This window comes from Muscardinus avellanarius (genome assembly GCF_963383645.1).
Source record: "Muscardinus avellanarius genome assembly, chromosome: 2".
In the NCBI taxonomy this organism is placed as follows: domain Eukaryota; kingdom Metazoa; phylum Chordata; class Mammalia; order Rodentia; family Gliridae; genus Muscardinus; species Muscardinus avellanarius.
The window spans coordinates 74,693,969-74,721,047 of NC_137787.1; positions in this window are offsets into that span (position 1 = coordinate 74,693,969).

A 27,079-nucleotide genomic window follows, 5' to 3' on the forward strand; every position below is an offset into this window, starting at 1 on the left:
ATCCCAGTGCTTGGGAGGCTGAGACAGGAGGATCACACAGGTTTGAAGCTAGCTTCAGCTACTTAGTGAGGCTCTCAGCAACTTAGTGAAACCCTGTTTCCAAACAAAGTATAAAATAGGCCTGGGAGTATAGCCTGGACATAGAAAAGCCCCTGGGTTCTACCCCCAGTACCACCAAAAAAGAAAAAGTATTTGGTAAAATAGAGGGTACATTGGATTGCTCAGTATTAATTTTCTCATTTACTTTAATTATTTCAAAATTAAAAGTTACAAAATATAATAATTTACTCCAGGATCATATAGATACATGATTATACATATATTATATATTGTACATATATAATATACATTAATATGTAATACATTAATTCAGATGCTTGAAAAGAAAAAGACCTAGACTCAAAATAGCAGTTGAAGACAGAGGAAAATAAAGATAGAAATAATATGTACAATTTATTAAGAAAATTCTGACATTCCACATGCCATGACACAAAAGATTAGTCAAGAAATAATCATGCTAAACTTTTTTATTTTTTATTTTTGGTGGTAATGGGGATGGAACCCTTCTACCTCTGGGCTACACTCCCAGACCCATTTTATATGTTTTATTTGGAAACGGGTCTCTTAAGCCAGCAAAGCTGGCTTTGAACCTGCCTGATCCTCCTGTCTCCGCCTCCCAAACATGGGGATTACAAGTGTGCGCCACCACGCCCAGCAATCATGCCAAACTTTGAATAAGCCTAGAGGAATATTTAGTGTTATTAGAGAAAACAAAAGATTGGATTGTAATAGTTATTAAAAGAAGCTCTTAAAGGACCAAATAAATAGATATTTTCTCTTTTCAGTCAGGTTTGACATCATGTAAATAAAATTTATTTACACACACACACCCCAAGAACCCAAAAAGAATCTAGAATTTAAAAAAATATAAAATAGAACCACCATATGACCTAGCCATACCACTCCTGAATATCTTTCCAAAGGAATTAAAATCAGAATGTTATAATGATACATGCATATTCATGTTTATAGCAGCACAATTCATGATACTCTAATTATGGAACCAGCCTTGGTGTCTGTCAACAAATGAATGGATTACAAAACTGTACTATACGTACGATGGAATTTTACTCAGCCAAGTCAGCCATAAAGAAGGACAAAATTATGCCATTTTTTCAGCAAAATTGATAGAACTAGAGAATATTATGCTAAAGAAGACTAGGTAGCTGTATGTTTTCTCTTATATTCAGAAGCTAGAGAGAAATTGGGAAAAAAAAAGAAAGTTTCAATAAAGGAGAGACTCCAGGGAATCGTGAAGGTGAAGAGGTTTTGGAGGTGGGCTGCAGGGGGAGGAGACTCGATGAAGGAAGTAATTCAAGTAGTGCTGTGTACATAAATGAAATGATCAGTACCAATCTCAATAACATGTGAGGAGGGGGTGGGGGGTGGGATCTGAGGGAAGTACAATAAGTGCTACGTGTGTGCATGTTTATATTACTCTGAACTTCATCAATAAAATTCCATTAAAATAAAAATTAATATATATAAGCTATAGGAAAGGGGTAAAAACACATTCTAGGTATTGTAGGTGAGGCAAAATTTTTTCTTTCTATCTTTTTCAATTGTAGCTAATAGGGCAATGAAAATTAACTTGGGTAAAGACAGATTAACAGAAGAACTAGCATATAATTTTTATTTGATGTTTCTATTTTGTTTCTTATGTGTTCATGGGGTCTTACAGAAAAAAGAAAGTGAAAATCCAGAGAAGAGAGGCCTGAGAGCTTATATGTCATCTCAACAAAAAGCAATTGATTTGTGGAGAGGTTACAAGACAAAGGGAAAAGGTTTAATTTGTGCTTATAGGGGCAGTGAATTGTGGGATGGTAAATATATGAGAAAGAAACTAATGAAACCATGACTAATGGTTATTTTAGGAAGGTTTGTTTATGTAGATTCAAGTAGATGCCACCTCTATGGATGAGTCAAGATACATTCTCTTCCTGGTATGGGAGAAGAGAGGAGGTGCACCATTACAGAGGGTAATCTAGACCGTGTGTTAGGCAGAAAAGGAAAGTGTAGAGAGCTTTCCCTGCACCCATGGTTTCTTAATTCCTCTAGGTTAAAATTACTCTTATGCCAAAGTTGCATGTTTTGGGGTGGCATAGTCAAAGGAGAAATGGATTTAATACAGGGAGCTAGGTGCTCATAAAACCACAAGAAGAACAGCAGGAAAATCTAGCAGATCAGCAATGACTTCCAGAACACCACAGGTACGGCCCCCTTGAAGTGCTGTCCTATCACAAAATATGAGACAGGAGTAAAAAGAGCCAGGCTTAGGAGCCATAAGCACCGCGGTCACACATGCTTCCTGACTCTAAGGGAATGTGGCAACTGGACCCGGAACTTGGAGTCTGACTCACATGACCCACCCTCACAGCTGCCTCCTGCCACATGATGGTGGAGATTGAACACAGGCATCTCCATGACATTGTTTCCTAACAACAATTAGAAGAACAAAAGCCACCATGATAGTTTCTGCTTCATTTCTACCTTTGAAACTTTATGCAAGTGCATGTAATTGCAGAGCTTCATGCACCTCCAGGACCCTGACTGGGAGACTAGGGAACTTAATTTTTGTCTTTCCAACCTCCATGGTATAGAAAGGTACACTAAAGCCGGGTGTGGTGGCTCACACTTGTAATCCCAGCATTCGGGAGGCTGAGACCTGGAGGATCGTGGTTCGCGGACAGCCTCAGCTACTTAGTGAGGCCTTCTGCAACTCAGAGAGACCCGGTTTCAAAATAAAGAATAAAAAATAGGGCAGGGGGTGTATCTCGGAGGTCAAATGCCCCTGGGTTCCATCCCCAGACCCACAAAAAAAAAAAAAAAAAAAAAAAAGAAAAAAAAGAAAGGTACACTAAAAGGAAGTGGGAATGGATAGCAAGCACCAGTTGACCATATTCAACCCAGCTGTAGTCAGGATATTTCCTCTGCTTTTATGTGTCCTTTTGATTGGTAGTTTTATTACACCAAGGTCAGAATGGGTAGGAGAGGTGGTGAGAAATCATTTTATAACAACCTTCTAATTTTGCAGATGAGAAAAGGAAGACTCAGAATATTTAGGTGACTCTTTCTAGATCCTGCAGATAATTACGGGCAAATCATTTTTATTTTTTGTAGAACTGGGGGTGGAACCCAGGGGCTTTTCTGTCTCCAGGCTATATTCCCAGACCTTTATACTTTATTTGGAAACAGGGTCTCATTGAGATGCAAAGAGCCTCACTAAGTAGCTGAGGCTGGCTTTGAACCTGTGCGATCCTCCTGTCTCAGCCTCCCAAGCGCTGGGATTACAAGTGTGTGCCACCTCACCCGGCTCAAGCAAATCATTTTTAAAATTTAGGTTGGAGCCAGGTACAGTAGTGCAAGCCTGTAATCCCAGTACTTGGGAGGATGAGACAGGAGGATGGCAGGTTCAAGGCCAGCCTCAGCAATTTAGTGAAACCCTTTTTCGAAGTAAAAAATAAAATAGGGCTAGGTATGTAGCTCAGAGGTAGACTGACCCAGGGTTCAATCCTTAGTACCAAAATAAATATATAAAATAAATAAATTATAAATTAAATTTACTTTTATATTGGCACACAACATAAAAGTTCTACATACTTATGAGGTACTGTGCAATATTTTGATACATCCATACGCGGTATAATGTTTAAATCAGATCAAACATATCTCTTCTAAAATCATTTCTTGAAGTAGAAGCAGTCAAACGTTCAAATCTTAATTACTGGTCTAGGACCTTTGCCTAATATTTAATATTTATACCACTCTTTATTCCAAAGACAATCCTAAGCAGCTTATTAATGTTAAAAGCAATGTAGTTGGGCGTGGTGGTAGACATCTCTAATCACAGTACTTGGGAGGCTGAGACAGGAGCATCGCAGGTTTTAGACCTCTGTTAGCAATACTCTTAGCAAGACCCTATTTCAAAATAAAAAATAAAAAGGGCTGGGATGTAGCTCAGAAATAGGCTGTCCAGGGATCCCTAATACCACAAACAAAACCAAAAAGAATATAACAGAATAAAATGAAAAAAAAAAAAGTCCCAAACAGTATGAAATATGTGAAACATGAGAAACAGGGGAGGACCACCTGGAGGATATGGCCGTAGGCAGGGATGATGTAGCACCCGAAGAGTAACAAAACTCAGTCCGTGATTACATCTCATTTTAAGGTGTCTGGATGATGAGTCTAACCTCTACCTTGGTATGTCCAAGAGAGTTCTTTTATATTTTACCATAACGACGACAGCACCAGCAATTTCTTAGAAAAGAAAAAAAGTCTTAACAGTATAGTGATTTCTCAAACGCCATTTCTTCAAAACACAAAGGGACTCAGGGGAAGGTCAGGTGGCTGAGGCAGCAGCGATTCCTTCTGGGAAGGCAGAAGGCGGAGAGGAGCCTCCCAGCGGGGCCGAGGGGCCTTCTGCGCATGTCCGAACTGCCAGGCGGGGCTGGGGATGCACCCAGCAGCCAGTGACTTGGTGATTAATTGGAATTAAATAAATTTGCCCCCCAACAAGCACATAACAAAAATAGAAGGAAACTAAGTATAAACCGTTAGCTTTGTGTATCTGTAATGTATTTGGGGAAGTAATAACTTTTCTTCTTGCCACCTATTTTACTGCCTTCACGTTACTTTTTTTTCTTCTCCCTAGATTGCAATTTGATGTTCTCTCCAACCTGTTCCTCTAATTGCAATTAAACTCTGGGGAAGTCATCTTTTCAAACGCTAGAAAATCATTGCTCAAGGGAAACGGCAAGGCTGCAACCATGATGTGAGTAATCACCAGACCAGGTTTTTTTTTTTTTTTTTTTTTCCTCCACAAAAAAAGAAGGGCCCAGAAGATGGGCTCGCCCACCGGCCCCACACAGGAGGCCCCGTGTGCATTTTCCCAAGAAAATAGCTGCTTTGCATTCTTCGGATCATCTGACAAACGACGTTTTGGTGTATTGATTTGCTGTCACGCTGAGAAAGTGATAGATCAATAATTAGCTGTGTTTAGGAAGCAGGGAAAAGCACTCTTACTTGAGGAACCGCAGAGACGTTAGAAAAGGAAGTGAGCTCTTGAAATAAAAAAAATAACGCATTTGGAAGGACCTTTCAGGATCTGAGAAGAAGGCCAAATAGCAGGGAATGGAGAGAAGCTTGGATCTACTTTAGTCCGCTGCTGGTCTCATTTGGCAAAGGTTAGGATTGGAGGCAAGACGTGGAGAGGCCACACCTATACTGGAGTAGTGGTCCGTGATGGCCAGACTTGGGTACCTGCCTGGGAATGTTAGATTGCCGAAAGACATCATGACATAAAGGAAAAAGTGGCCTTGTCATCAGAGAGACAGCATTCTGAATCTCAGTTTTGTTATGTCCCAGCAAAGCTTGCCTGAGCAATCACTTAAATTTCCTGAATTTCTCTTTCTTCCTCTTGTAGAACTGAAATAAGGATCCCCCCAATGATCTTACAAAGATAATATAATTCTCAAAAGTGACATAATGGTTGATAAATAGTAGCTGCTAAAAGAGAATGTTTGGAGCCACAGGGATTGGATTAAGGAGAAAGAACACCAGGAAACTGGTTTTAAAAATTATCTTTAAGTTGATAAAGCAGTTTCTAAAATACAGAGAAGGCCATATGTTAAGGAAAGCATATGATAAGTTGCTAGTCATTGGAAGGAATTGAACTAAGTCATTGAAGGGAAGTCAATGATTTATTTTAGGAAAATGGTGTCCAATTTATCAGTTAGAAGATTATTTGACATTTATGGGAAATGGGAGAAAAGTCAGGTCAAAACCTAAAAATGCAGAAACCATTAACTAGATGAAAAGGAATCCTTGGTGTTGTGTGAGGCTGGGGCATTGCAAAATAAGTGGTCTTTGCTTATTGGAGAAAGATGGATAATAAATGGTGTATCTAGGCTGGAGTTTGGGGACTTGTATTATTCTCTGTGGGGGAAAATACTATTAGAAAACACATAAACATTTTTCTAAGTAAGTATTCCTGCCGAAATCTCTATCGGCAAAAATTCTATAGTTACAAATAAAATTAAAGATAGTAGTGGGAAGAAAGTGTCTAAACTAGGGTGCTGTCATCAGCTTACCAATAAAACTAGGGAAGTTTAAAAGTTAGTTAACTAGCCGGGTGTGGTGGCGCACACTTGTAATCCCTGCGCTTGGGAGGCGGAGACAGGAGGATCGCACAGGTTTGAAGCCAGCCATGCTGGCTTAAGAGACCCTGTTTCCAAATTAAAAAAAAAAAAAAAAAAAAAAAAAAAAAAAAAAAAATATATATATATATATATATATATATATATATATATATATATATATAAAATAGGTCTGGGAGTGTAGCCCGGAGGTAGAAGGGCTTCCAGGAAGTCCAGCACCACAAAAAACAAACAAACAACAACAACAACAAAAAACAGTTAGTTAACTACCTTCAACTTACTGGCTACTGATACAGGATGGATTACAGAGATGAGGTTTTAGGATGAGACAAATGACTAATTCCAACAAAGTAGAATAACCTCATATGGCAGAGAGCGTGCTTGCAGTATGAACAAAAACTGATACAATGAGGCTGTGCATGAGTGATCTTTAGGTACCCATAACAGTGTCTGACAGGGATAAAGGGAAAAGTATGTTTAGATAATATTCAAGCTCTCATCAGGAAAACTTGGCTGGAATAGATTATTTTTCTTTCCTTCCTTCCTTCCTTCCTTCCTTCCTTCCTTCCTTCCTTTCTTTCTTTCTTTCTTTCTTTCTTTCTTTCTTTCTTTCTTTCTTTCTTTCTTTCTTTCTTTCTTTCTTTGCTTTCTGCAGGGAGTGGATACTGGGGATTGTACTCAGGGGCATTCTACCTTTGAGCTATACCCCAAGCCTTATTTTATTTTTTTATTTACTTATTTTTTTGGTGGTACTGGGGTTCCTGGAAGCCCTTCTACCTCCGGGCTACACTCCCAGACCTATTTTTACATTTTTTATTTGGAAACAGGGTCTCCTAAGCCAGCACGCGTGGCTGGCTTCGAACCTGTGCGATCCTTCTGTCTCTGCCTCCCAAGCGCGGGGATTACAAGTGTGCGCCACCACGCCCGGCCTTATTTTATTTTTTTACTTTGAAACAGGGGCTGGCTGAGTTTTTGAGGGTCTCAATAAATTGCTGAGGCTGTCCTCAAACCTATGATCCTTCTGTCTGAGTCTGCCAAGTACTGGCATTATAGGTGTGCACAACCGCGTCCAGTTTGACTGAAATAGATTTTTAAATACAAAGCCAAAATATCTGACTAAAGACATTAATGCAAACACATAAAAGTTGGTTGTCACAAAATGTCCAAGAATAATTAGGGGTCATCCAGCAATTTAAGTGACTGAACAAATAATTTAGACATACATGATAATGATAAGGTTTTCTACAATTGGTAATAACTTTATTTATTTATTTATTTATTTATTTGGTGGTACTGGTTTCCTGGAAGCCCTTCTACCTCCGGGCTACACTCCCAGATCTATTTTATTTTTTGGAAACAGGGTCTCCTAAGCCAGCGCGGCTGAACCTGCACGATCCTCCTGTCTCTGCCTCCCAAGCTTGGGGATTACAAGCATGTGCCACCACACCTGGCCACATGATTATTTTTAAATACATCAAAAATGATCAGCAAAACTATGGAACTATGAAAAAGTTGTATGTGTAGATGAAAAAGAAACAATGTAGATTCAATGAATTTATTTTTCTGAAAAGAAATATAAACAGCATCTAAAAAGAAAAAGAAATTAATTCAGAAAAGAGATTTCTCCTTTGTGCTGTCTGACTTTTTATTACTTGAAAAAATTAATACCACTCTGAATTTTAATGAAAACCAATCTGTAAGGAAAGCCGCTTGAAGAAAATTCCCCTATTTTTTTTTTTTTTTTACGATGTCAAGGTGGGTGTGGTCACACATGCCTGTAATCCCAGTACTGGAGAGGCTGAGACAGGAGGATCACAAGTTTGAGGTCAACCTCAGTAAGTAATAATATGCTCATCAACCTAGGGAGACCCTGTTTCAAAATAAAATAAAATAGGGCTCTGGATGTGGCTCACAGGTAGAATATCCGAGAGTTCAATCCCTAGTAACACACACACACACACACACACACACACACACACACACACACACAATATGTCAAGGTCAAATCTCATTTGCAAATGAACATTGGGAATAGAAGATTGTGAGTTATGAGTCAGGGTGCAGCAATATCACTCCAAGTGGCTGATACCCACCGAAGATGTTAAAATGGACTTCAGATATGGCCATCTTTTAGTACTGCCACTGTACATTGGGCCACTCCACCTGTGGCTGGGGACTTGCCTGTGTAACTCAAAATGCTTTGGGAGTAGTGATTCAAAGCTCCTGGTAGGCTTATGAAGTCTCTGATGGAGATTGCAGGAGGAATGCAAGTTCAGTGCCAGCCCTGGCAATTTAGTGAGGCCCTCAGCAACTTAGTGAAACCTTGTTTCAAAATAAAAAATAAAATAGGGCTAGTGGTGTAACTCAGAGATAGAATACCCCATAACCCACAATTCCTAGTAACACACACACACACACACACACACACACACACACACACAAGAGAAGGAAAAATAACCCCCCAAAAACATAAAACAAAAGCAGGATACTAAAGGGCTAAGAGCTAAGAGATAATCTTTTAGGGGAGAAAGAGAATAATTGTTAATATAAAAAGATTATTCCTGAGTGATCTGCTACTTGTTTCTAGAAATAACTTTGGTGAGTGTTTTCAATTACAAATAATATTTTCTTATTGAAAAAAACTAGGAAATGCAAAAATGTATAATGAAGAATATAAATTATCCCAATACCCAGCAATAATTGTGATAATATTCTAAATTTTATGTAAAGGTTTAAAGGCTTGGGAGACGAAGGAGGTAAACAGCCAGCGAGGTATCAGAAAATCAGCTTTTAATGAAAAGAATCAAAAACTTAAAACCTCAGCACCTGTGGGGTTTGGAGCAAGGTCAGCCAGTCAGGAGAGTTGTGCCACCCACCTGGAGAGTTGTGCCACCTAGTTCCATCGCCCGGGAGGGTCTCCCATGTGGCTGGGTAGAAGTAGTCCTTTTAAGCCAGTTCTTTGGGGGTGGGTCTAAGCGTAGGAATGCTGCTCCTCTCGCAATATCTGTGGTCTGTGGAGTGGACTGTCCACCTCCAGGGTTCTGCCTCCTGCCTTTGCTGCGAGATCACATGAGGAGGAGAGGGACCCAACTTATCATTTTATCCTTACAGATTTTTCCCCACAAAAATATTTTCTGCCTTTTTGTATATTTTGCCCAACAATGAGATAGTGTTACTTTGTAATCTGTAGTTTTTCACTTAAAATATGACATACAAGTCTTTCTAGATCAAATAATATAGACATGTATCATTATTTTTTAACATCAGTATTGTTTGTACATTATATAGTTTATATAACTATCTTTTTAATACGTAGATTAAATTAGGTAACTTATTTATTTACTTTCTTGTTTTTTTGGTATTGGGGACTGAAACCTGGGACATTCTACCTCCAAGCTATACCTCCACACCTTTTTATTTCTCATTTTGAAAACACGGTCTCTGAGGGTTTTGTTAGGTTGCTGAGCCTGGCCTGTCTCAGCCTCATAAGTACTGGGGTTACAGGCATGCACCACCATACCCAGCGGATTATTTACTTTGAAAATCAGCCTTTAGCATGTTATTTATGCACATTAATTAAAACACATTTCTGAATCTGTGCAGCATCTGGCATATTGAAGAATCAAAGAGAACATTCATTCATCCACTGGAAGGGATGTCAGAGCCCGGATACTCAATACTTCACTCTTAAGAACAATGCTAAGCCAGACACCATTGCTAGATTATTTCTTAGGATAAATTTCTAGAACTCAAAATGCCAGTCCAAAGAGAATGGTCCTTTTCAAAGCATTTTGCTATATGCTGTCAAGATGGTCTCATGAAAGGTCAATTACTTGACGCCCATGCTTCATTTCTCCCCACCTTCCTCAACCCTATAATGCCATCATTCTATTTAATATTTGTTACGGATTGGGAGACTATGGTTTGGGGAAGCCGTTTCCTGGGAACCCCTGCTAGTGTCCCGGACACACTTTCCCCCAACTCCTAACAAACCCAAAACGACCCCAAACAAAAGAAAAAAACTGTGGATTCTTGTCCTAAGCTAAGAATAAATATGCATAGCTTGGACCGTTGCTGAAGATTTAAAGAAGTTTATTAGAAAGGTAGAAATACAGAAAATAGAAATACAGCCCCATGCCACAATGGCATGAGGGGGTGACTCGAAATGAATACACCAAAGGGATTACACATGGACTTGGCTTTTTATACACATGACCTCCATCTTGTTTGCGTGACTCTGACGTAGTGAACGTCCCTGTAAGGTACCTCCCCTTAACCCTGTAAGGTACCTCCCCTAGCAAGGTGTGGTGAGGTGTCTCCTTTCATGAAGGGCAAGGTCAAACCCTGCCCCATCCTCCCTAGCTCACCATGTAGATCTGTCTGTAGAAAGAGGAAGCCCTCCTCTATTGACTTGTTAATTACTTTGAGCTAGGTTGATTTACATTGGAATAGCTGTCTGTTTTAGGCAGAAACCAAGTCCTTTCTTTACCCATATCTGCCACCATTTTGACACAACTATTTTGAAATATACCAATTATTTTCTTTTGAAATACATTAATAATCAGAGCTTTCCCAAATCTTCCTAGGCCATTCTAATACTGGCACAATATTTAAAAAGCTTACAGGTTAAAAATGGCATCTCAGCCAGGCGTGGTGGCGCACGCTTGTAATCCCCACGCTTGGGAGGCAGAGACTAGAGGATCGCTCAGGTTGGAAGCCAGAGCACGGGCTTAAGAGACCCTGTTTAAAAAAAAAAAAAAAAAAAAAAAAAAAGTATAAAATAGGTCTGGGAGTGTAGCCCGGAGGAGAAGGGCTTCCAGGAAACCCCTGGCCCATAAAAAAGCATCTCACCATCATTTGCATGTCTTTACTAATGAGGCTGGGTATATTCTTACAGCTATTGATTTGCCTATTTTTCTTAAGGAATCGTTAGTACATGTTCTTTCTGCGAAGATTTTAAGGGGATATCATGTGGTACACACAAGGGGAGGTTGACTGACTTTGTTTATTCCTATGGGAATATTGTTTCTTGGAAGGCAATGCTCTGTCAGGGATGGGCTGTGCTCCTGGCCTTACCACTGACTTGTGTTAGGGATGGGGCTTAACTTGTAGGGAGACGTGTTTGACATGTTATGAATAATCAGAAAAAGAAAGGGTATTGTGAGCTTAAAATGACTCATTGTTGATGCTGGAGTACAGGGGTGTGTGAAATGAGGGAGTGGTAACTAAATCTAGGAGTTTGCTGGTAAAATATGAAAGTGGGGGCTGGGAGACATTTCCTTTTCGAATCAGGCTTTCAAAAATGTCTAACTTTTATGAAAAGTTTAAAAATGCTAATTGCTAAAATGTTCTTCGGGTCAGTTAAAAATTAAGATGCAGTAATTGTTGACTATTTTGGGTGGATATTGCTATAAACTTTAGCACATATATAGTTTGGTTATAAGCACTACCACCATCAGGGTGTGGTCAGTTATATCTCCTTCTAAAACTCCTGTTTGCTAACCTTGGAAGTTGACTCTAGGTCAACTTAGAATTGTCTTCTCAAATGTCATGTAATCTATATATGATACTGGGGATTGAACACTGGGGCATTCTACCTCTGAGCTACATTCTTAGTCTTATTTATTTTGTTTTGAAACTGGGTCTTGTGAGGTTGCTGAGGCTGTCTTTAAACCTGTGCTCTCAGCCTCCTCAGTACTGGGAGTAGGTGTGTGCCACCACATCCAGCTGTGAATGACATAATTTTATATTTCTACCAGCAATATGTGAAATTTTCCACATCTGCATCAACACTTTTAGAATTTTTTTTTATTTTAGTCATTGTAATAGGTATCTCATCATGATTTTAATTTTAATTTCTGTAGTGGCTAATGGTGTTGAGCATCTTTTATTTGCCTTCCATAGCTCCCCTCTGGGTAAGTATCTATTCTCAAGTCTTTTGACTATTTTCAAATCAGGATGTTTCCTTGTTTACTGAGTTTTGAGAATTCTTTATGTCTTCTGGATACAAGTCCTTTGTCAAATTTGCGATTGGCAAATATCTTCTCCTGGCATTTTCATTCTCTTTCCAGTGCCTTTCACAGCTTAAAAAAAAAAAATAGTTCTGATAAAGTTTTAGGATCAGTCTTGAATATACAGTGTGGATACTGGTTGGTGATTTGTTAGATGAATTAGGTTCTTACTTCAGAACACCCTCTCCCCTGCCCCCCATGAGCTAAGTTTCTTGAGAGGCCCTAGTCTGACTGGCTAAGGTACCATCCCCCTCTGACCACACCTGGTCACTTACCTAGGAGACCTGCTCCCTCATGGTGCCCCTTGGCCAATGAGTGAAAGGGACATTGCCCGCTGATCCTGAGCCAATTACCTGGCTGCAGGACCCCCTCCCATGGGACTCTAGCCAATTAGTTTAAAGGGCATTTCTTGCGGGAATATGACGACCAAGAAAAGCGGGGCTTAAGAGCCCCGCTATCAACCAATCTCCATTACCACAAAATCAGTGCCTTTCATAGACAGAAAACACCATCACCAGAGAAACAAAAAAATCACCAGGCTCCAGGGAGAAAGCGGACTGAGAACAGAGCTCAGAGCCACAGAGGAGATACACCGGCCTCATGGCTGAGGACGCAGCAGCAGTGCCATACTGCCGGCGGCAGCAGCGAATTCACGGAACGGCTACAGAAAGCTGAGGTGAGCCACTGTGGAACAGCCAGGCGGGATTTCTCGGTGCAGGGAGCATCTAAAGCTCCCAGTGGCTGAGCTCAGCACACGCCACAGGGATTCAGAGTGGAACTCAAAACCAAGAAGAAATATGCCAGCCTCATGGCCGAGGGCGTAGCAGTGGCGTCATAGTGCCACCGGCGGCAGCAGCAGCGAATTCACCGAGTCCAGTACAGCTACATCTGTGTACTCAAGAACAGTGAGTCAAATTGCGGGCCACAGAGGAGAAATCCCAGTACTGTACTCCCTGGGACTTGACCCAGTGGGGGAGTGGCAGGGAGCATCTAAAGCTCCCAGTGGCTGAGCTCAGCACACGCCACAGGGATTCAGAGTGGAACTCAAAACCAAGAAGAAATATGCCAGCCTCATGGCCGAGGGCGTAGCAGTGGCGTCATAGTGCCACCGGCGGCAGCAGCAGCGAATTCACCGAGTCCAGTACAGCTACATCTGTGTACTCAAGAACAGTGAGTCAAATTGCGGGCCACAGAGGAGAAATCCCAGTACTGTACTCCCTGGGACTTGACCCAGTGGGGGAGTGGCAGTGGCAGAGATATCACACCATAGGAGAACGTGCAACCTGGCACCCCCCACAGTCTAAAGCAGCCTCTATCGACTCTCTGGGTCAGAGACTTTGTGATACAACCCAGTAAAGGAGTAGTGGGGTCTGAGATACTACAGACTCGAGATCCAGAACACCTTAAGTGAAGTCATAGTGACCCAAGGGAAGAACCCAGAGAAGGCACAAACTTCCGAAATCATGGGAAAGAGGAATAACACTGGAGCAATGAATGCCCACAACCCCACAACATCAGAACCCGATAAAACAGAAAATCAGAGATTTCTAGAAGATCAAATCAGGAAAATAACTGTAGAAATAATAGAGGTGCTACGAAAAGAACTCAGAGAGAGCCAAAAAGAGATAAAGGATGCAATTAATGAAGTAAAGGCCTCAATTCAAAGCACAAACAACCGATTAGACCACATGGAGAACAGAATCTCGCTCTTAGAAGATGATCATTCCAAAAATGAACGCATAGTTTCTAATCTAGAAAAAAATATCCGACAGCAGGAATCTGACATTGAAGAAATATGGGCCCATTTTAAGAGAGCTAACCTAAGAATAATTGGAATAGAGGAGGGAAAAGAAAGTGAAACCAAAGGGATCAACAATCTCTTCAAGGAAGTAATAGCAGAAAATTTTCCAAACATAGAGCAAGAGGTTGATACACAGGTCCAGGAAACTTATAGAACTCCCTTTAGACAGGATCGGAGAAGAGGATCCCCACGCCACATAATTGTCAAAATGACCACTGTGGAAGCCAAGCAGAGAATCTTAAAGGCAACAAAAACAAAGGGCCAAGTGACATTCAGAGGCAAACCAATTAAAATCACTCCAGACTTCCCAAACCAAGTTATGAGAGCCAGAAGGGCTTGGAGTAACATATTCCAAACTCTGAAAGAAAACAACTTCCAGCCAAAAATTTCCTACCCAGCAAAACTTTCTATCAAATTAGATGGAGAAATAAGAAGCTTCCATGACAAACAGAAACTGAAGGAATTTATGTCTTCAAAACCAGCGCTAGAGAAAATACTCAAAGAGATTAACTGCAAAGAAGAAATAGGTAACACACACCAGAACCAGAGAAACAAGATTTTTCATCCAACAGACAATTAAGATTGGTTATCTGTGGAGATTCATTATTTATGTTAGTCTTTTACCTATCTCTAAATGGTATTGTTTGCCTTTATTGTTGTTAATTTTTAGGATTTCTAGTTGGAATATTAATATACCTTCAGATATAGCATTTGGAAATATTTTATTCAATTCTATTAGTAACTTTTAACTATGTTTACATTGTCTTTGGATATATAATATTTTTTTTTTTATTTTTTAGGGAGTTTGTATACTCTTCTGTTGCCTGTGCCATTGAAATCATATCTGAGAAATAACTGCCAATTTCAATGTTGTGAGGTTTTATGACCCAGATTTTCTCCTAAAAGTTTATAGTCTTAAGATTTATATTTAGGCCTTTTATCTATTTTGAGTTAATATTTGTATATGGGATTAGGTAAGGGTCCAATTTTATTCTTTTACATGTAATTATTATTTTTTAACAATATTTAGCTAAAAGATTATTATTTCCTCCACCAAATGTACGTGGAAACCTTGTCAAAAATAACTTGACAATATACGGAAGAATTTAGCTCTAGGCTTTTATTTAACTCCAATGGTTTATATATGCCTTTAGAACAGTACTACACTGTTTCAATTATTGTAGCTTTATATGGTTTGAAATCAGAAAATATATATCTTCTAGCTTTGTTCTTTTTCAAGATCATTTTGGGTATCTAGAGTCCATATTCCATATTAGGATAGATTTTTTTTTTGAAAAATAAATATATAAAATATGATAATTTCACCTAAAAAAAAAGAAAAAAAATATTCTCTGGTAAGAAAGAAAGTAAAAAGAAATATTGAAATGTTATCTTTAAGTCATCAAAAGCTTGGTATCAGACAAATGAAACTGTTATGTGAGATTATCATTTTTAATTTTGGATAAATTGCTATAATACTAGATGTCAACCACTAAGCCAAGCATGGGAGGGAGGGATGGGGAGAGAATGGGGTGGGGATCGGGTGGGGGCTGACTGGGCGATGTGTGCATGTATGTCTACAAAAGTTTGTATCCCACGTGATGTATGAATACAGTGCACCAATAAAAAAAAATAAATAAATAAAAGGCATTTCTTCTAGCCCCCAATCCGTAACCCCAAGCCTCTAGATAACACTGATCCCAGCACGTGCTCCCTCTCTTCCTTTATTCTTCTTTGTCTCTCATCCCCTCTGTCTCTCTCTTTCTCTCTCTTTCTTTGTTTCTTCCTTTCATACCAGCCCCTCCAATAAATCTCTTGGCTACAAGGTGGTCTCTGGTGTGGTCAAACTTTGTCCTTTCAGACTTAGTCTCTCAACTTTCCCATCATCTCATTCCTATTTATTTGGTCTCTGCATCCAGTCCCTTTGCTTTTAAAATTAATGCAAGATTTGGTATTTTCGTTGTATACTTTTATCAGTACACATTTCTGAGTCAGATACCTTGGGCAGGTTGGCACTTACTTCCTCTTTTTTATCTTGCTCTGAGAAGCACCTAGCACATGGGTGGGGGGTGGTAAGGGGCCATCACTGGAGGGGTTTAGAGCCATGGTGGTAAACCTGTGGTCTACAGGTAAGGGCATAGGCACTACCAGGAAGTCTGCAAGAAATTCAGATGCTTTGACCCAATCCCAGGTTAGAATTTGCATTTTAATGAGATCCCCAGGTACACATTAGAATTTCTGAAGCACAGCTGCATTGCTCATCTGGTTTTCATTCTTATTTTCCAAACAAAGAAACTAAAGGTCCAGAGAGAGCAAGGAAGGCCTCCAGGCCAACAGGAGCTGGTGCTGAGGCCAGGATGAGAACCTGGTCATGGTCATGCATCTGTCCCTGTACCACCCACTTCCAGCATTTTGATTACAGTGATGGCCCAAACTTCTCTGTCTCATTCTAGGTCATATCCAGAGTGTCAGCACTTGTTTTGGTCAGAAAAAGAATGGTCTTTTTTGGAGTCTCTCTCAAAATACTCCCTTTACTTCTTATTCCTAATATCCCCTAAGGATATCCAACTTTCAAAATGCAGACTTTCAAATTTTTGTAATGAAATGAACTAAAAACTCTTTGGGGGAATAAAGTGATTTTCCCCCTTGCACTTGTTTACTTCCCTGTAAGCTCCTGAGATGGCTAACACACTGGTTGTTAATCACACCATCTGTTCAAACAGCACTTCTAAATCATTCGATTCATACTTTTCTTCTTAAGAAAATTTTTTTTTCAAAACAATATGTTAGTGTCTGTGTTACTCCCATCATTTGGCAATGTAGTTTGAGCTATTTAAACTTTCCTATTTATTGTAAATGGCTTTTCAATCAGCAAATATTTTTTGAAAATGTGCATACACCACAAAAAAGCTGTGTCTACTGACTTTTCAAACATTGGAAACAGTAGAAAAATCTGTTCCAGGCTGTCTGCTGTCACATTTTTAACCATCTGATTATATTTAAATGAAGTGTTTCACAAGATGATTTATCTGACCCTGAGAAATTTTCCCCTCTGGCCCTGAAGATGGCAGTGCTGTGCAACATTGTGTAGCATTTTTTTTTTTTTCTTTTTGACCCCCCCCCCTCCTGTGAAAGGAATTTCTGGAATGGCAGAAAGTGGGGGAGGATTCACTACATTTGAACCTTATAACACTTAGCATAAACCTCTTCTGAACCCTGGGACAATTTGGTTTATCTTTTGGTCCCTTTGTTTTTGTTTAAAGCTGTACCCCGTGCATTTCCTGTTTCCAGAGGGGATCAGAAATGGAAATAGTTTAAAGGTTATTCTCATATCATGGGTAACCAGGAAGCATCTATATAGCTTACTGAGAAGCTGGTTTTCACAAGACTGCTCAGATTTTTTTTTTTTTTTTTTTAATTCCAACAAAGGCTCAACCCAAGATAAGCAGGAGCTAAGAATACTGGAGTTTTCGAATGCCTATTGGGACCACATCTCTGCCAGCTTGTTTCTCCTAGTTTCCTCTTCTTAACAACAGAAGCCTGTCGCCTGACATTCTTCAAATTTCATTAGCAGGGTCTGGAAGAGTAGATTTAGCAGGATACATGCTCAGGCCTCAGGCAGTATAAACCAAAGGGCAATTTCTTGGTTCTGTCATTGTAAACTTGTGGACATGGGAACGTGGTGGAGGGCAGCGGTGTGTAGATATACTTCACTTACTTTTGGGACTGCCAAAATGTGGTGACAGTTCAACTAGCCAGACCATAGTTATTGAAAACAATTATTTGGAAGATCTTGCATTAAGTGTCGTTACAAATAATAATATTAACCAGCAGTGCGTTTATGTGGTGAGCCAACCCTCTGCCACTTGCTTTATGCTATACATTTGTTTGTTTGTTTTTAAATAAGGAAACCAAGGGACAGAGAGTTTAGGAAATGTGGCTAAAGTCATGCAACTTGTGAGTAAAATCGGTGGGTTTCAAAGTCAAGACTTCACACTTCAGACCCAGCTCCATCAATCACTGCCCTGTATTTTGATTCCCAGATGAAAGAGCATATCCATTAGACCTTCCAGTTGGGCTGAGATATATTTGGGACCCACTTAGGGATACTGGAGAGGCAAAGACTTGGGTCTCAATACTTTTCTTCCACTAAGTGCTATACAGTTACAAGAAGCCAGTCTCACATGAGCACATATGTGTGAAAAGCACGAGAGAGGTCCGGTACACGTGGCATGTAAAGTTTTAATTGCACGGCTCTCCCGGAGATCAGGGCAAGGCACCATGGAGCCCACGCGCCTGTCCGAAGCTTGAGGACGCGGGCTCTCCTTTTCAAGGTATGCATCTCGCGAGATGGGGGTTTACTTGAGGGAACGCCCAATTCTCGCGGGGGTTTCAGCCCCTCCCTTGCCCTGCAGAGGTCATGTGACACAAAGTCACATGAGTGCAGGACCCAACTTATCATTTATCAAGTGTGATTAGTCAAAGAATTGGGAGGGGGGGCAAAGATTTTGCACTAAAACTAGGCAGACCAAAGATAATCAGTTGACAGTGTTGTTTCAGATATTCAAGCATAAATCACCCCAAAATTTTCAAACTGCCGTCTTCCAAAGAGTTGTACTACAAAGCCATCTCAAGATGGTTCCAGTTAGCCAATGCCCCTGGTTTAAATGCAAGAACTTTCTCATGTATTGTTATCACTCAAGTACAGATGTGTTGTAGAATCTTTTATCCTTCTCAGTGCTTATAACTGTCCTACAACACTGAGAATGGCAGTCATTCCCAAAGCGTGGTCCCCAGATCAACACTATTGCATCATTTAAGAACTTGTTAGAAATGCAGATTCTCAGACCCCAGCCTGGACCTACTGCATCAGAAACTCTGGAGGGGTAACCCAACATCTACGCGTCAATCAACTTCTAGTTGTTGACATGCACATTAATGTTACAAAACCTCTGGGCCATGCAACCGTCTCCTTGTCATTGTAGAAAAGGGAATGGGCTCAAATGAGTTAATGCCCCCAAACTGAATGCTGTGGAAGGGAAGGCCTTACTTTTGAGAAGAACGAGTAGCACATTCACCAAAGTACCTAAGTGTGTGGGCCAAAGCTGAGCTGGCTTTGAACTTGGTTCTGTTCTTTTCCGTGAGGTCTTGTTGAGTCTTTGTGGGTCCAGAACTTTTCTCTCACATAGCTTTTTGCCTGTCCATTGTCCCACTCTTGCTCCAGGCACAGGGAATGCGTTCCTAACATTCTGGAGATGAAGGGATGGTACAGAGAGGAATGGAGGAGGATGGCTTCTTAGGAGTCATCTCATTTTCCTCCAGATCTTACCTTTAGGCTTTTGACAGTCAGACGTCAGGAAGACTCCTTTCTGTTCTGCTTTCTGCAATCATGTCCTGTCGCTCAGGCTGTAAGCATCAAACAGCTGGGATAGAATGTAAAAGAAGGGGTAAATGTAGGAGGGAAAATCTACTGGTTAGTATTTCAAGTATTGCAGTACACTGGAAGGCAAGCTAGTAGGTTTTCCTTATTTCTCCCTAAAATGCCTTGGGCAGAGATATTATCATACTGAGATTAGAGGCAGCTATAATTAGAGGTTGTTGAAAATGATTTGAGAAGCTCCACCTACATCCTCTCAATGAGAAAATATCTTCTGAGTCAAGTCTAAAGTAACTTCAATTTCTTCTTAGAAGTTTGTTCTAAGTAAAACTTACATCTATTTGGGCATTTATTTCTTAGAATGAATGCTTCTTCCTGAAGAATATAACTTAGTTTGCCAAATGCTCTCTGGGAATACTCTTCTCTTTATTTCCAGCTAAATTTCTCTTTCAAGGTCCACCTTAAGTTGAAATTGCTCTTTCAAATATTTGATCATTCCAGAAAGTTTTTTTTTTTTACCTGTTTGTTTTTCTTTTTTTGTTTGTTTATTTATTATACCAAGGATTGAACCCAGGGACATTCTACCTTCAGGTTACAACTCTAGCCCTTTCTATTATTTTTTAAATATTGAAAAAGAATCTAAGTTACTGAAGGTCCTGCTAAGCTAACTTCCAACCTGCATTCCTCTTGTCTCAGGTGTGGGCCACCACACCCAGCAGCACTTATACTTTTGGTAATTTGTTCACTTTCAGTTTAAGTTTTTTTCTTAAGTATACTGCCTTCTTTTATTTTCTATTGCAAGTCATAGTAGAATGCTTCTTCTGAAACATTATAATTGTACAGGGGACAGGAACAACTTTAGATGGTAAGGAAACTACTGAGTCTCTAGCACTTCATTCCTATGGGAATGCTGAGGCTACAGCATCAAACCAAGGGCCTGTATTGGAAACCTTGGTCTCAATCATACTAGGGACCCAGCCTCAGCTGAAAAGGAAGGTTAGGCCTTTATCTGTGGCTAGGGGAAAGAGCAGCAGTTAGAGCAGCCCTGGTGATGCAGGAGGGAGGGAGAAAAGCTGCCTTGGTCGTGACTTTGAAGAAGGGATTGGTATGTTTAAGGTGTGTGTGCTGTGATGTGTTAAAGACAGTATCTGTCACATGGCAATCTCTGCTTGAGGTTGTTTTCAAATGATGCTCAGAGGCTTCCTGGGGTTCCAGCAGGGTTCCAAGGAGGAACATTATGGTCTCCCAAGATGCTGGCTAGGAGGAAAGGAACCTGGAGGACTTTCCTTCCACACATACCTGAGTAACTCTTTTGTGTATTAAGACTTTATGTAAGATTCTGTTTGAAATAAAAGTTTTCCTGTTGAAAAAATTTTAGGAGGAGGGGAATGGTCTTCTTTGTAATCTGTATTGTTTTGATTTCTGCATTTTCAATGTTTGTTTCCCTTTATTAATTCTTGGAATTGTGAAAAACTTGACTGAAAATATCTCAGCTGGGCTGTGGGAAAAGTTTTTGTCCACCGGGAGGTTATTCCCAGAAGTGACCATGACAGTGATGCTGAAAACCAGAGGGAAAGGCTTCCAAAGGCTTCCAAGGTGGAGCGAACACTCAGCACGAGGGGTGAAATTTAGATCACGAAGCTCCTTCCCCTCCCTGTTTCCCACTCTGACTTCTATTCCAGTGCTCAAGAGAGTTTATTACAAAGAGGCTTCTTATTTTATTTTATTTTATTTTATTTTATTTTATTTTATTTTATTTTATTTTATTTTATTTTATTTTGTGGTACTGGGGATGGAACCCAGGGATATTCTACCTCTAAGCTATACCCCCAGCTCTATTTTTCATTCTTTATTTTGAAACAGAGTCTCACTGAGTTGCAAAGGGCCTCACTAAGTAGCTGAGGCTGTCTATGAACCGTGACTCTCCTGTCTCAGCCTCTCAAATGCTGGAATTACAAGCCTGTACCAGCACATCTGGCTCATGCTATTTATATGTGTGTACATATATTTATATGAGTATGTGTGTATATGTGTGTGTGTGTGTGTGTGTGTGTGTGTGTGTGTGTGTGTGTGTATTTCTTCTTAAAGTATAAATACTTTTTGTGTATGTGGTACTGGAGATTGAATCTAGGGGCATTCTACCTCTAAGAAGTCCCTAGTCCCTTTTTAAAAAAAAATTGTTTTGAAACAGGGTTTCACTAGGTTGTTGAGGCTAATCTTGAACCTGTGATCCTCTCATCTCAGCCTCCCAGGTACTGGGATTACAGGTGTGTGCCACTATGCCTGGCTTAGCTACTTCTTGAATTGAATTAAATGAAGAACTTTGGCACTGGTAAATATATGCTGAAAATGGAAAGGGGAGAAGAATATAAAAAAGGAAAGGTCGATGAAGATGAACTTGTCTTACTTTACAGATGGTGGCAAGGAAGTCCCAAGGTCAGAAGTGAAAATCTATACCCAACCCTCCCCATCCTCTCTTCTCATTTGTACCCTTCCACCCTTCCCAGCTAGATGTGGCATCTGGCCTTTCTTATTTTCCAGAATCATAACCAGAATCTAAATGTGTCTCAGCAACTCATTGCAGCCCACCTAAAATGCAAGGGAGTCCCAGAATTCTGATTTTTAGTCTATCTTTGGGAAGTAGATGTGTGTATGTGATTTTATTTCAGGCTTTGTGGTCCCTCAGGCTGCTGCAAGAAACAGGGTTGGGGTCACAATTTTACTATAGTTAAAAAATTCTTTAGGAAAAATCTCTTTTGCTTTTCCCAGTAAAGAGAAAAAAATGGAAAGGGTTTTGCAGCCACAGCAGCAGCGGAGCAGGGGCAGCAAAGGCAGCTGGCTCCCACTGACCCAGCTTCAGCCATGCTTCAGAAAACCATCCCAAATGGGATGAGCACAGTTATCCGAATGATCAATTCACTGCTGCTGTACCACTTCTATTTATAATCTTGGCAGAGCGACAAATTTCAAGGGTTTCAAAGACAGAGGAACTTGACTGCATGAAGTGATTTTTAGCTCTCTTCTTTTTAGAGTTTGAATTCAAGGGAGTAGATTTTCTAGCCTCTGAAGGAATTGATGTTCCTGCAGAACACAGCTAGCTTTCTTCTCACTGGGGTGATTCACAACATAGGTAACAAGGAAGAGGCTTGGAAATGCCTTTTTTATATTTACGAGAAGTTTGTAAGATATATACACACACACACACACACACACACACACACACACACACACATACATAGTACTGGGGATGGAACCCAGGGGCATTCTACCTCTGAGTGATACCCCCAGCCATATTTTTTATTCTTTATTTTGAAACAGGGTCTCACTGGTTCAAAAATAGTGAGGCAAAGGCCCTCACTAAGTAGCTGGGCTGGTCGCGAACCCAGATTCTCCTGTCTCAGCCTCCCAAATTCTGGTATTACAAGCATGCAAACCCCCCCCCCCCCCCCGCCACTGGCTGACAAACATATATTTTATGTTTATTCACCAATAATATATTTTAATCACCCAAGGGTTCTCAGTCTTTTCTTTCTCCTTCTCCTCCTCCTCCTCCTCCTCCTCCTCCTCCTCCTCCTTCTTCTTCTTCTTCTTCTCCTCTCTCTCTCTCTCTCTCTCTCTCTCTCTCTCTCTTCCTTTTCCTCTCTTTTTTCCCTCCTTCTCTCAAATTATTCATTTCCCATACTGGCCTCTCTGTTAATTAAATGGTATGTCTATGGGGGCATTTCCACTTGAATGATAATTAATGTGTTTTTTCCCAATCCAGCTGCCCATGAACTCTAGTAGATAAATTGTTTTGTGTATAACACATATTTGAGGCTGGGGTTGGATAATGATTTCTTCCTAAAATAATTTTAAAAATGTCAGCATCATGCAAAGTACAAGTCTTCTTCTTTACCTTTTTAATGATTTGAATATATATGCCAGAGGACAAATGCAAATATTTCATAATTCATAAATAAGAGCATCAAAATACCACAGCGACCACGGTGGAAGCTACATTGACCTTTTGGGTGATTCTCATAATCACTTGCTATTCTTGCCCATGTCCCCTAGTGAGTTACAAGGCATATGGTTTCTGAGACATGTATAAATTAAGATTAGGTCATTTAAATTTTTTGTTGTTGTTCCAGAGATTTGATAAAATGTGACAAATTTACTTTTTTTTCTTTCCTTCTGATACTAGGGATTAAACCCAGGGGCATTCTGCCTCTGAACTACACTCCCAGCCATTTTAATTTAATTTAATTTTTTGAAACAGGCTCTCACTAAGTTGCTGAGGGCCTACGCGCTCAGTTGCTGCAGTGGTCCTTGAACTTTTGATCCTCCTGTCTGAGCCTCCTAAGTATTGGGATTACAGGCATGTGCCATAATACCTGGCTTACAAATTTACCCTTTAATCAATAAAGTCTTACTTTTTATTTTATGTGAGAAGTAGAATATGTTTTAGCAGAATATTTTTTTTTTTTTTTTTGGTGAGAAGTAGAATATGTTGTAGTGGCTAAAGACAGGCTTTGTAATGAGATCTGGATTCAGATTCTCTGGATTCAAATTCTGACTTCAGAGCACGGCAACTATGAGAAGTTAAGTTGCGTTCTTAACCTCGCTGTGCATGACTTGCCTCATCTGTAAAGTAGAACTCATAATCGTGCCTCCCTCCTAGGGTTGTTGTGAGGGTTGATAGCGTTATTTATGTAAAACAAATAGAAAAGTGTCTGGCATATACTTATCACCATACTAAATATTACATACGCTAATCATCATATGATGTTAATGCCACCATATTAAACATTAATATGGTATTTTCTTTTTTTTTTTTTTAATTTTTTTTAATTTTTTTTTATTGGTGCACTGTATTCATACATCATAGTGGGATACAAACTTTTGTAGACATACATGCACACATCGCCCAGTCAGCCCCCACCCGATCCCCACCCCATTCTCTCCCCATCCCTCCCTCCCATGCTTGGCTTAGTGGTTGACATCTAGTATTATAGCAATTTATCCAAAATTAAAAATGATAATCTCACATAACAGTTTCATTTGTCTGATACCAAGCTTTTGATGACTTAAAGATAACATTTCAATATTTCTTTTTGCTTTCTTTCTTACCAGAGAATATTTTTTTTCTTTTCTTTTTTTTAGGTGAAACTATCATATATTTATATATTTATTTTTCAGAAAAAAAATCTATCCTAATACGGAATATGGACTCTAGATACCCAAAATGATCTTGAAAAAGAACAAAGCTAGAAGATATATATTTTCTGATTTCAAACCATATAAAGCTACAATAATTGAAACAGTGTAGTACTGTTCTAAAGGCAGATATATAAACCATTGGAGTTAAATAAAAGCCTAGAGGTAAATTCTTCCCTATAATGTCAAATTATTTTTGACAAGGTTTCCACATACATTTGGTGGAGGAAATAATAATCTTTTAACTAAATATTGTTGAAAAATAATAATTACATGGAAAAGAATAAAATTGGACCCTTACCTAATCCCATATACAAATATTAACTCAAAATAGATAAAAGACCTAAATATAAATCTTAAGACTATAAACTTTTAGAAGAAAATCTGGGTCATAAAACCTCACAACATTGAAATTGGCAGTGATTTCTTGGATATGATTTCAATGGCACAGGCAACAGAAGAGTATACAAACTCCCTAAAAAATTAAAAAAAAATATTGTATATCCAAAGACAATGTAAACAGAGTTAAAAGTTACTAATAGAATTGGATAAAATATTTCCAAATGCTATATCTGAAGGTATATTAATATTCCAACTAGAAATCCTAAAAATTAACAACAATAAAGGCAAACAATACAATTTAGAGATAGGTAAAAGACTAACATAAATAATGAATCTCCACAGATAACCAATCTTAGTTGTCTGTCGGATGGAAAATCTTGTTTCTCTGGTTCTGGTGTGTGTTACCTATTTCTTCTTTGTAGTTAATCTCTTTGAGTATTTTCTCTAGCGCTGGTTTTGAAGACATAAATTCCTTCAGTTTCTGTTTGTCATGGAAGCTTCTTATTTTTCCATCTAATTTGATAGAAAGTTTTGCTGGGTAGGAAATTTTTGGCTGGAAGTTGTTTTCTTTCAGAGTTTGGAATATGTTACTCCAAGCCCTTCTGGCTCTCATGACTTTTTTGGGAAGTCTGGAGTGATTCTAATTGGTTTGCCTCTGAATGTCACTTGGCCCTTTGTTTTTGTTGCCTTTAAGATTCTCTGCTTGGCTTCCACAGTGGTCATTTTGACAATTATGTGGCGTGGGGATCCTCTTCTCCAATCCTGTCTAAAGGGAGTTCTATAAGTTTCCTGGACCTGTGTATCAACCTCTTGCTCTATGTTTGGAAAATTTTCTGCTATTACTTCCTGAAGAGATTGTTGATCCCTTTGGTTTCACTTTCTTTTCCCTCCTCTATTCCAATTATTCTTAGGTTAGCTCTCTTAAAATGGGCCCATATTTCTTCAATATCAGATTCCTGCTGTCGGATATTTTTTCCTAGATTAGAAACTATGCGTTCATTTTTGGAATGATCATCTTCTAAGAGCGAGATTCTGTTCTCCATGTGGTCTAATCGGTTGTTTGTGCTTTGAATTGAGGCCTTTACTTCATTCATTGCATCCTTTATCTCTTTTTGGCTCTCTCTGAGTTCTTTTCGAAGCACCTCTATTATTTCTACAGTTATTTTCCTGATTTGATCTTCTAGAAATCTCTGATTTTCTGTTTTATCGGGTTCTGATGTTGTGGGGTTGTGGGCATTCATTGCTCCAGTGTTATTCCTCTTTCCCATGATTTCAGAAGTTTGTGCCTTCTCTGGGTTCTTCCCTTGGGTCACTATGACTTCACTTAAGGTGTTCTGGATCTCGAGTCTGTAGTATCTCAGACCCCACTACTCCTTTACTGGGTTGTATCACAAAGTCTCCGACCCAGAGAGTCAATAGAGGCTGCTTTAGACTGTGGGGGGTGCCAGGTTGCATGTTCTCCTATGGTGTGATATCTCTGCCACCGCCACTCCCCCACTCGGTCAAGTCCCAGGGAGTACAGTACTGGGATTTCTCCTCTGTGGCCCGCAATTTGACTCACTGTTCTTGAGTACGCAGATGTAGCTGTACTGGACTCGGTGAATTCGCTGCTGCTGCCGCCGGTGGCAATATGGCGCTCCTGCTACACCCTCGGCCATGAGGCTGGTGTATTTCTTTTTGGTTTTGAGTTCCACTCTGAGTTTTTGCAGCGTGTGCTGAGCTCAGCCACTGGGAGCTTTAGATGTTCCCTGCGCCGAAAAACCCCGCCTGGCTGTTCCGCAGTGGCTCACCTCGGCTTTCTGTAGCTGTCTGGTGAATTTGCTGCTGCCGCTGGCAGTAAAGCGCTGCTGCCGCATCCTCGGGTGTGAGGCCGGTGTATCTCCTCTGTGGCTCTGAGATCTGTTCTCAGTCCGCTTTCTCTCTGAAGCCTGGTGATTTTTTTGTTTCTCTGGTGATGGTGTTTTCTGGCTATGAAAGGTGCTGATTTTGTGGTAATGGAGATTGGTTGTTAGCGGGGCTCTTAAGCCCCGCTTTTCTCAGTCGCCATCTTCAATATGGTATTTTCAAAAGAAAATATTTTAACATTAAAGCAGATCCACTGGAAAAAAATTGCAAAAGCTTGTCTAGGTTTCTT